The sequence below is a fragment of the Ipomoea triloba genome, chromosome 13, assembly GCF_003576645.1.
Source record: "Ipomoea triloba cultivar NCNSP0323 chromosome 13, ASM357664v1".
NCBI lineage: Eukaryota > Viridiplantae > Streptophyta > Magnoliopsida > Solanales > Convolvulaceae > Ipomoea > Ipomoea triloba.
The window spans coordinates 17838892-17851697 of record NC_044928.1 but is presented as its reverse complement, the minus strand read 5'-3'; positions in this window follow the sequence as shown (position 1 = coordinate 17851697).

The window sequence follows — 12806 nt, the reverse complement described above, 5'->3', positions numbered from 1 at the left end:
GATGATCAGAAAATAATTATGATGACATAAAAGGAGCCAAGAAACGCGAATCAATACTCCTCTCTTCCATTCCTCACTCGAAGGACAATAATGAATACTTTTCATGTAATACTAAACTCCCAAAAGCACGGTTGGTACTTCAAAGCACTATCTAACATGACCATAAATTGAATTCCATCTATGGGAGACATCTAACGCAAACCCACATTATCATCATGTAACACCCCAATTTTCACATCTTGGATTTATTACAAAATCCTTAAAATATAATACATTGCGGAAGCGTCTAACCAGCAGAAAACTGGGTGTTACCGCCACGCTTAGGTATCTTTCCTATACCTAAACGCTAAGGCTAAACTTACAACCTCAAATAACCATATCAATATCCAGATATGTACATATGGAATAATCCTCCAGGGTGTCTATTCTAGGATAGAGTAATCTTCAACCTCGACTCCCATCCTATTTAGAGCTCATCGGCCACAGGGGCCCACGCTAGACTGCATCTAATAAAGGACACAATGAAGTGTAGTTAGCGCGACGGCTAAGTAAGGAAATCCATTGTCACTCGAAAGTAAACAAAGGTTTTCAAAAACAACAATTAATAATAAATAGGGTAAGATAAGTTACCCAACAGTCGCAGTCTACCTGCAATCATTCTAACAACAAGCAATACCACATTATATAAGTAACTTCGGCACATAACACAGCCATTAATTCACACGTGAGAAACACAACACCCACACTACTGTTCGAGACACCCGACAGTTAGTTCTCACAACGTTGTGAGAACTAACTGTGGTGTCTCGAACAGTAGTGTGGGTGTTGTGTTTCTCACGTGTGAATTAATGGCCTGTTATGTGCCGAAGTTACTATATAATGTGGTATTGCTTGTTGTTAGAATGATTGCAGGTAGACTGCGACTGTTGGTAACGTTATCTTACCCTTTTATTATTAATTGTTGTTTTTGAAAACCTTTGTTTACTTTCGAGTGACAATGGATTTCCTTACTTAGCCGTCGCGCTAACTACACTTCATTGTGTCCTTTATTAGATGCAGTCTAGCGTGGGCCCCTGTGGCCGATGAGCTCTAAATAGGATGGGAGTCGAGGTTGAAGATTACTCTATCCTAGAATAGACACCCTGGAGGATTATTCCATATGTACATATCTGGATTTGATATGGTTATTTGAGGTTGTAAGTTTAGCCTTAGCGTTTAGGTATAGGAAAGATACCTAAGCGTGGCGGTAACCCCAGTTTCTGCTGGTTAGACGCTTCCGCAATGTATTATATTTTAAGGATTTTGTAATAAATCCAAGATGTGAAAATTGGGGTGTTACATGATGATAATGTGGGTTTGCGTTAGATGTCTCCCATAGATGGAATTCAATTTATGGTCATGTTAGATAGTGCTTTGAAGTACCAACGTGCTTTTGGGAGTTTAGTATTACATGAAAGTATTCATTAGTTGTCCTTCGAGTGAGGAATGGAAGAGAGGAGTATTGATTCGCGTTTCTTGGCTCCTTTTATGTCATCATAATTATTTTCTGATCATCGCTGAGTGAGTTGTGGAACTAACTGTGGTGTCTCGAACAGTAGTGTGGGTGTTGTGTTTCTCACGTGTGAATTAATGGCTGTTATGTGCCGAAGTTACTTATATAATGTGGTATTGCTTGTTGTTAGAATGATTGCAGGTAGACTGCGACTGTTGGTAACGTTATCTTACCCTTTTATTATTAATTGTTGTTTTTGAAACCTTTGTTTACTTTCGAGTGACAATGGATTTCCTTACTTAGCCGTCGCGCTAACTACACTTCATTGTGTCTTTATTAGATGCAGTCTAGCGTGGGCCCCTGTGGCCGATGAGCTCTAAATAGGATGGGAGTCGAGGTTGAAGATTACTCTATCCTAGAATAGACACCCTGGAGGATTTTCCATATGTACATATCTGGATATTGATATGGTTATTTGAGGTTGTAAGTTTAGCCTTAGCGTTTAGGTATAGGAAAGATACCTAAGCGTGGCGGTAACACCCAGTTTTGCTGGTTAGACGCTTCCGCAATGTATTATATTTTAAGGATTTTGTAATAAATCCAAGATGTGAAAATTGGGGTGTTACATGATGATAATGTGGGTTTGCGGTTAGATGTCTCCACATAGATGGAATTCAATTTATGGTCATGTTAGATAGTGCTTTGAAGTACCAACCGTGCTTTTGGGAGTTTGTATTACATGAAAGTATTCATTATTGTCCTTCGAGTGAGGAATGGAAGAGAGGAGTATTGATTCGCGTTTCTTGGCTCCTTTTATGTCATCATAATTATTTTCTGATCATCATTCATACTGCAGAGCGAAGTCTATTCGCTGAGTGATGTGTGAGATTTTGTATGATTGATTCATACTGCAGAGCGAAGTCTATTCGCTGAGTGATGTGTGAGATTTTGTATGATTGATTCATACTGCAGAGCGAAGTCTATTCGTTGAGTGAAGTTGTGAGAACTAACTGTCGGGTGTCTCGAACAGTAGTGTGGGTGTTGTGTTTCTCACGTGTGAATTAATGGCCGTGTTATGTGCCGAAGTTACTTATATAATGTGGTATTGCTTGTTGTTAGAATGATTGCAGGTAGACTGCGACTGTTGGATAACGTTTATCTTACCCTATTTATTATTAATTGTTGTTTTTGAAAACCTTTGTTTACTTTCGAGTGACAATGGATTTCCTTACTTAGCCGTCGCGCTAACTACACTTCATTGTGTCCTTTATTAGATGCAGTCTAGCGTGGGCCCCTGTGGCCGATGAGCTCTAAATAGGATGGGAGTCGAGGTTGAAGATTACTCTATCCTAGAATAGACACCCTGGAGGGATTATTTCCATATGTACATATCTGGATATTGATATGGTTATTTGAGGTTGTAAGTTTAGCCTTAGCGTTTAGGTATAGGAAAGATACCTAAGCGTGGCGGTAACACCCAGTTTTCTGCTGGTTAGACGCTTCCGCAATGTATTATATTTTAAGGATTTTGTAATAAATCCAAGATGTGAAAATTGGGGTGTTACATGATGATAATGTGGGTTTGCGGTTAGATGTCTCCACTAGATGGAATTCAATTTATGTCATGTTAGATAGTGCTTTGAAGTACCAACGTGCTTTTGGGAGTTTAGTATTACATGAAAAGTATTTCATTAGTTGTCCTTCGAGTGAGGAATGGAAGAGAGGAGTATTGATTCGCGATTTCTTGGCTCCCTTTTATGTCATCACTAATTTATTTTCTGGATCATCTTATCCTACTTCCAATTTGTATTTTATGCAAATTTGGACAATTGAGAATTTGTTGAAGGAGCATGAAAATAGTGATGATTTAATTCTTCAAGAGATGTCAATAAAAATGAGAATGAAATTTGATAAGTATTGGAGTGAGTACAGTGTTATTCTTGCTATTGCTGCCGTTCTTGATCCAAGGTTGAAGTTTGATATGATCAAGTATTGCTATAGAAAGTTTGATCCTATTGGTTGGGAAAATAAGTTGGATGTTGTAAAGAGAAAGATGTATGTGCTATTTTCCCAATATGAGAATGGGACAAGTTTAGCTTCTACTTCAACTTCAACTTCATCTTCTTCACATGTTCAAGCACATTCCTCCCATGCACCACAACTCAATTACTTTGGAGTAAGTGTTTTAACTTAATAAATTTATTTTAAATTTTATTTAATATGCTTTCAAAGTTTAATTGTGATTTGTGCAATTGTGTAGGAGTATACCGATTTTTCTAGTGAAAATGCGAGTGTTATTAAAAAATCTGATCTAGATACATATCTAGAAGAGGGGAAGCTAGTTACTAAGTCAAACATGCACTTGGATGTTTTACAATATTGGAAAGAGCATCAAGCTAGATTTCCATGTTTATCCAAAATGGCTTGTGATATATTGAGCATTCCAATTACTACAGTTGCTAGTGAAAGTTCTTTTAGCATTGGCTCAAGAGTTTTGACAAAGTATAGATGTTCTCTCCTCTCGGAAAATGTTCAAGCACTCATTTGCACTCGCAATTGGTTGAAAGGATATAATTGTGAAGGTATTAATGCATTATTATTATTATTATCATCATCATTTAGTCGTTATTTAATAATTAATACTTTATATGAATACTTCTAAATTTGTAATGATTTATGTTATAAATTTATATGTAGATGTAGATGATGAAGGTATTAATACCGATGAATCAATTGAGAAGGCTTCTAATGTTATTGGTGGATGAAGGTATTTTAGAATTTTATTTTTTAAGATTTATATATTCATTTATTAATTTATTGTTTTACTAATTTTTTTCTTTTTTTACAGATGCTATATTGGCTATTGGCTTGGGAAATGATAATTGATGAATGCAATTATGCAAATGGACTTTGAATGTTTAACTTGTTTATGGATTTATGAACTTTTAGATTTAAATTATGTATGAAGTTTGAACTTTGAACATTTGTTTTGTTTTGGACTTTTGGTTATGTGGGTCTTGTTTCTACTCTTGTGACTTGTGAGACTTGAATACTTTGAAGTTTGAATGTTTTGTTAAGATTATGGACTTATGATTTGAATGTTTTGTTAAAATTTGAATGTTGATTCACTTGATTGTTGAATGCTTGTTACTTGTTAGTTGTTAGTTGTTACTTGTATTAGTTGTATAAGTCTACAATTTTATAATTAAATTGTAAGTGTGAATAAATTAAATGAGTTAATTCCAGCAATGGTCCCCCGACTATGTTAATTTTTCAAAATTAGTCACCGACTTTTAATTTGGACAATTTAAGTCCCTTGACTTTCAAATTCTTTCCAATGTTGGTCCTTTCGTCAAATTTTGGTTAAGTTGAGGTCAAATGAAGGGGTAAATTGTCCGTTCACCTGCTTAGTGTATTATTACTCGTATTTCTCTTGTCCTATACGTTGTATATATGAATATAATCTCAGTCGAAGTCTCAATCGAAGCCATATAATCGCAGTCAAAGTCTCTTCGACTGAGATTATATTCATATATATAGTGTATAAGACAGGAGAAATACGAGTAATAATACACTATGCAGGTGAACGAACAATTTACCCCTTCATTTGACCTCAACTTAACCAAAATTTGACGAAAGGACCAACATTGGAAAGAATTTGAAAGTCAAGGGACCTAAATTGTCCAAATTAAAAGTCGGGGACTAATTTTGAAAAATCAACATAGTCGGAGGACCATTGCTGGAATTAAATAAATCCTTTAAAAATATTTAAATAAAATTAAAAAAAATATATACATGCTACGGGTTGGGTTACAAAAATCCCAACCCGTGTGAAAAACGGGCCGGCCCGTTTTTCCCCAACCCGTGACGGGCCAGCCCATATAGGACGGGCTGGACCGTTTTGACAGCTCTATCGCCGTCGCAATCCGACGCCAGAAAACCACTCACGCGCTGACACGTGAGTCTCCGAGCAGAACGTGGCGGCGGAGCGTGGCAGCTCCGATGGTGGCGCGTGGCAGCTCCGATGGCGGTGCAACTCCTCCTCCCAGCGTCGCCGTCCTCCCTTGAGCATTACTCATTCACTCACTACTCTGATACCATGTTAAACAGTGAATAGATTTGAAATCTATAGTGTGTTTTTCTATATTTCTGTGTGTTCAACATACATGGAGAAAGAACTATTATTTATACAAGCTAAGGATTGAGTTGAGCCACATAATTCAAATATCTAATTCTAAGGCGTGAGAGTGATTCTCTCACCTGCCACCTAAATCCTCTAAAAGCCATCTTATCGGGGTCAGAACTAGATGCAAGCTTTTCTAGTTGCACCTCCATGTGCTCTACTTCTTCCTCTTCATCATTTTCTTTGGGTTTACCAACAGTCCAAGAGGGAGATATGGCAACAATGGATATTGAAGGGTTTTCAGGATGATTAATGGAAACAAAATCATTAGTTTCATGATCATTGATAGCTAGAGAAGCCTCATTTTGGGTTTCATTCTCCTCAGCACCATTAGGGGAATCAGGGGGTGATTCATCTTACTCTTCAAAAACAGCTTCAAAAGGATCCTTGGATTGCTTCATTGAAGTATCTGATTAAAAATTATTATGATAGCAGAGCAAATGCACCATTCAGAAATACCTATAAGCTTGGAAACACAAAGTCAACACTGGAAAACCAGTGTTGGAACTAATGATAGGATAAACTGTTTGCAACCAAATAAATACATAAAAAAATATAGAATTCAAATACTAGACTAGTTCTATTTCAATTCTTGAAGTTAGGGGTGGCGTTTCGATATTCGGATTAGCGGTTGTTGTTGTGTTTTTTTTTTTCGGTTTGTTCGGATTTTAAAAAATGATACCATTCGATTTAACATTAGAGTTCGAATCAATTTCAGTTCGATTTGAAAAAGTTCAGTTTTGGTCCACAATTAATTTGGTTCGGTTTGGATTCTCCTCAACATTTCCTAATTTTCAAAACACACTACCAAACAACAAATATTCATAGTCCAAACCCAAAGTCTAAACATCATATAACAAAATAGCAATCCAAAGTCCAAACACACTACCAAAGTACCAATTACAAACATCATTCAAATCCAAAGTTCAAAGACTCCAAAATTAATAATCCATCATCACATAGTCATTCAAAACTTGATCATCATTCATCATCACATCATCACGGATCAATCTAAAATAAATAAATAAGGCACTAAGACAATGTTCGACTGTGTCAAGCACAGGAAATATGAAAGAATTTTTCCAGTGCTTGCCAAGCACTTGAAACCTTTCTGCAAACTGAGAAACATGAAAAAATTTGTTATTTGTATTTCTGCAAACCAAGAGCACTGGAAATATCACTGGAAATTTAATCATTTTAAAGTAATTGAGTTCTTAGAATATTTCTTTTAAAAACATATAGAGATTTGGAGTAATAGAGGACAACTAGGTCAGACATCAACCAATTTTCACTATCATATTTGAGCATCAACCTTAAGTCATGGCTATGAAATACTGGAAATCAGATATGAAATCTCCTAGTTCAACAATACATTATATAAAGACATTCGAAGGAAGAGGAGGAGTACCTTTGTCTGTTCCCGAAAGCTTAGAGGCAGCGGAGCATGCAGACGGCGGACTGGCCTCCGGTCTCTGGTGAGTCTGGTCCGGCGAAGCGCGTAGGCAGCGAAATTTGGTCGACGGGACTACTGCATTAGGGTTAGGCTGAACACTGGAAATTCTGATTAGGATTTAGGAATTTTTTGGTCTTTCAAAAGTTTAACTTAGATTATTATTATTATTATTATTATTATTATTATTATTATTATACACACGCTTTGAAAATTTAATGCAAACAGCTAAGTAAAGGCTTTTTTGTCCTTTTGTTTTAACTTCCTTTGACTGCGCGCATCTCGATTGTCCAAATTCTCAATAGATTCATAATCTCCATTTTTTTTTAATCTCAGTCGATTTAAAATATTGATTATTGCCTACAAAATATATTCTCTTCATCATTCAATCGTTAAATCAAGGCAAGGTATGTAATTGAAGAACAACAACAACTGTTCAACAATGGAAGAATTTGATCAAGGTATTATCCGTTTTACTCAATTTCTATCGCTTTTTCAATATAACGATTATAAACACGCACTTTAGAGTTTCAAATGACGAATAATATGCATCTTAAGCAGTTCATATACGCACCTTAAGGTTTCAGTACATATACGCACCTAAGGCCTTAAATACGTGTACATTAAGGATAAAAATCACGCACCTTAAATTCAATTACTGTTATATTGTCGTACCTAAATACTTGGCCGCACCTTAAAAAGTCCGTTAGCACCTAAAGGTTTAAGTATACGCACTGAAGGTTTGGCAGTGTACAGATTAAATTTTACGCACCTTAAGGATTAAAAGAACACACCTTAAACATAAAAACTACGCACCTTAAATTTTACCAATAGCTCATACATTGACGCACCTCAAGCGTTACAACTGCGCACCTTAGGATGTTACTTCACGCACCTTAAGCTTTAAAATAACGCACTTAAAATTTGCATTTGAAAATCTTCACACTTTGAACTGTTAGGTAGTGGATAGTTTAATTAACGCATATTAAGCCTCTAAAACCACACAGGTTTAATAGTATACACCTATAACGATGAGAATATAGATTATCTGGGAAAACGTAAACTTAGAACGAATAGTTCAGAAGATATAATAAATAACACTAAACTAGGGACTCAACAAGAGTCCTACTATAACACAAATATTATACTCCTAGCACTCCCCTGCAAGCTCAAGTCGGATGAGGGACGACATTGAGCTTGTCACGGAGTAAAGTAAACTGCATACTGGAGAGGGGTTTAGTGCAAATATCAGCGCGAGTTGGTCCTTTGTGGATATAAAATGCACCTGCAACTCCTTCTTGGAGACCTTGTCGCGAATAAAGTGATAGTCCATCTCCACGTGCTTCGTACAGGCATGGAATACTGGATTCGCGCACAAATATATAGCTCCCAAGTTGTCACACCATAACTTGGGCACAGAACCCGAAGACAAACCAATCTCACACAACAGAGACACCAACCAAGTAACCTCCGCAGACACATTAGCCAACGCTTTGTATTCCGCTTCAGTCGAGGAGCGAGCCACTGTACGCTGCTTCCGGCAAGACCACGAGACCAGATTATCACCCAAAAAGACTGCAAAACCACTCGTAGACTTTCGGTCCTCTAGACTACTAGCCCAATCCGAATCCGAGAAGGCATAAAGGTCAGCTGAAACAGACCGAGAGACCCGAAGACCAAAGTGCAGCGTCCCCTTAATATATCGCAGCACACGTTTCAACATACCCTAGTGTCTCAAAGAAATCCTGCTCAGCTACCTAATTAAAACCCTTCGCGACAAGGTGGGCCTTGTACCTCTCAATTGAGCTGTCAGCCTTCCTCTTAGCTCGAAAAACCCATTTTCACTCCACAATATTCATACCAAGAGCAAATGGAACCAGACGCCAAGTATGGTTATGAAGCAAGTTATTGAACTCGAGATCCATTGCCTCACACACACTCAGGAAACTGAACTGCTTGTGAATAACATGTTGGCTCGGGTATGCCAACGGTAGAAGCCAAAGCAACATGCTAATTCTGACCCATACTACACAAGGCTATAGAGTGAAACCGGGGATTCTGTGAGGGTGCTATCGTTCGGGTGCGACCAGGGCGAGGCCGCCCCGTAGCCACAGCGGCTTGACATTCTCCAGAAGACTCACTAGAGGACGTAGGAGCCCTAGAAGGCACACCACCCGAACCAGGAACGAGCTAGACAATAGGAGCCACACCCCAGGGCACAGTTTTCGGCTCGGGAACCTAAAAAGAATCAGAAGCTGCAAAAGGAAACGTAGTCTCGTCGAACCGCACATGGCGACAGATAAACACCTTGTTAGTGATGAGATATAAACAACGATAGCCATGAAAAGAATCAGGATTACCTAGAAACACACAAGGAGTGGAACGAAACTATAATTTATTACGATTGTAAGGCTGTAATAAGGGAAAACACAAGCACCCGAATATACGCAAGAAAGAATAAGACGAAGTAGAACTATGTAAGCGAAAATGTGGAGAATCATCCTTCAACACACGAGTGGGCATACGTGATGTTGTGTGTATGGTGGTGAGGGTGAATGTGAAGGTGTTAAAACGAAGAGTTAAACTCCCCGAGTGTCGTGTCTCTCAAGGATGGCGAATGGGAACCGAATTTATGAGGTTGAAAGGTAAGAGTTACAAGAATCATAGGGAGAAGGTTTGTTCATGGTTGGTTGGGTAAAGGTTTTAAAGGAAAAAGAGGATAGAAAATACAAAAGGTAAAAGGGAAGGGGTGCATGCCAAAGTTAAGCCAAAGGATTGATTATCGTAGGTAGCTTGGAATTGGTTTTCGGGATTGATCTAGCGAGTCACGGTCTTTGTATTGAGTGGCGTCACACTCAAACTCTCAATCCTCATTCGGTTGAGGCATTTTATCGAACACCTTGCCTACCACTTTTCTCGGATCTCATCCTTTCGGATTAAGAGCGGAGATATAGATGAGTTGGGCTCGTGAGAGGCCGCTATCGCGCACTCTCTCACTTCCACTCGGTTTACTACCTATCCCGGCCGGAAATAGAAGCAAAGACTGAACAACATCATCCATACATTCATCAATCATACTCCCACAATACCAAGATCATAATATCAAATTATAAGCATCAATCCATAGATCAACAAGGGCACACACACCCAACTACTCTACTATACCATAATAAACATAAATAGAAGCAATATAAACAATGCAAGAATATAAAAGAGTAAACTTTATATTAATAGAAGAGAAATTATACCTAAAGAAGCTTGAATCTACATAATCTTCATCTTCAAATCCTAAAGCTAAATCTATTCTAAGGAGGAATGTTTTCTTCCCCAAAGGGGAAGAATTTGGGAAGGGAAATCAGATCTAAAGCTATTGGGGATTGCTAAAAACTGATCTAAAAGACCTATAAAGGGCATATATATAGCCCCCAAAATCTCGCCCTAATAATTTCCGCGCTGTGTCGCGTCCACGGGGCTCACACGTGTGTGAGCGTGCGTGGGAGCGAACTAGTAAGCAACCACGCCGCTCACACGCATGTGAGCGTGTGTGGTGAAGTTTGCTTCTTCTGTCTTCTGCTATGTTGTAGCTCTCGTCGATACGGTTCCATAGGCACCTGTCTCGCCTCATTTGGACACTCCTAGCTCCGGTTACGTCCGTTTTACTGAAGTGTCGCCGGAATGCCCTGCGAAGTGCAATAATTGTGCAAATTATATAAAAACACACAAGATTAGTCCCTAGACCTATATGCAATGAAATTACCCTATATTAGCATGTTTCTAGGCCTAATGGACATCTATTATAGCATATTTTACACCTAAATGACCCCTAAAATATGGCTACTTTTGGCACTTATCAAATTTTTTACACTATAACTTTGCTTGTCCTCAAGCAATTCACAATTAAACGCTAATCATTTAAGTGCCAAAGGTAGCTATGTTACTCAATCAATTAATCGGTCTATCAACTCTAGGGTGTAACAACGAAGTGGGTGAAATTCCGCACATTATCTACACAGAATGGTAACCACATGACATACACTCTAAGAATATACAAACGAAGCAAAACCCCTATGGTCTCATTTGGACAATGCAACGCACACACCCTTCATTCAACCAAGCGTGCAATCCAAATTAGATTCACCTCAAATTTTACAATGGCCTTCAAGCCGAGCCCCCTAGTGGGAACGATGTGCACACCTCAACCAACCACTTTTCGACTAAACGCCAAAGCCCAACGCGTAAAATAAGTGAGGGTAGGGGCATGGACCGCTCATCGCCATGGCTTGGGCGATCACTCTATTTTCTCACTTCCTAGGATAACGTCATCGAGCGACCCGACTTCACATGGAGATCCATGCTTTTTCGAAGACAGTGCAATGGGTGCCCGAATCCTAGCGAAGCGGCTCACCTCCGCTCTATTTTCTCATCTCCTAGGAGCATTTTATGTGGACAACCGACTCCAGGTATAGCTTTTGCTTTTTATGAAGACTATGGTTGAACACAACCTAGCGAGATGGCTTTCCTCAATTTTTATCTCTAGGATTGGCCTTTTGCCTTTTCTACTGTTTCTCCATACAACCCCTCATGCCTTTTTCTTGGGATTAGGGATTTTTCACTCTAAGCTCACTATTAGGCTCACCTTTTGCCCCATGCCCTACCAAAATTAGTTTAATTCCGGGCTTCGCTTTCACTTATCTTTCTAAAATTAAGGGGTGCACACTCCCACTTCGAGAGATCATTGACTAAGGTCTAAGAAAAATAAGAGGTGAATATCATGCAAGCATTTAAGAATTTAAAGCTCATTTGGTCAAAGAAGGGGTACTTCCCATGGATATTCAAAGAGAAAAAAAAATTTATTTTTGGCATATGATTAACATTCTCCATAGATAATGTGAACAATGACACACTCTCCAAATATAAAACACACCCATGAGACAAGACCAATAAATCAATCAAGCATAAAACACACCCATGAGACAAGACCAATAAATCAATCAAGCAAACAAGACATTATAAGCACAAGGTGCATCCTTTCCACAAGCAAACAAGACATTATAAGCACAAGGTGCATCCTTTCCACACTTTAAAAAGACATTATAAGCACAAGGTGCATCCTTTCCACACTTTAAAACAACATTATAAGCACAAGGTGCATCCTTTCCACACTTTAAAACAAACATCGTCCTCGATGTTTCCTTGAGGATCAAGTGGAACAAAGGAGCACAGCTATTAAAAATCAATCAAACCCTTTCCACACTTTAGAAGTGTTTCTGAGGGTGTGGGGTATCAACAATATAACATTATGTGTGTGCAAAATAGCATGTGTTTATCAAGTGTGCAAGGAACACGTATAACAATTAAATTTCCACACTTTAGAATTGAAAAACGAGGCATGAAAAGGTAAAAGGGATAAGAGGTTTACAACCAAGTAAGCATCCCTTCATTTCCACACTTTAAGCTTCTAACATTTCTTTTGCCTTCGTTCTCCAAGCTACATGAAACAATGTTAGCACAAGAAAACAACCAATTGACGTGCAATGGCCTGGCAGAAGTTCTTTTATTCATAATGAAAACATAAATCCTAAAACAAGGTAAGTAACTAAAACAAAAGCAATAAGAAAGATATATAAATCAAGATAGGAGATGATTTTTGCACGGCCAGACCTTGGAGACTATAAAAATTG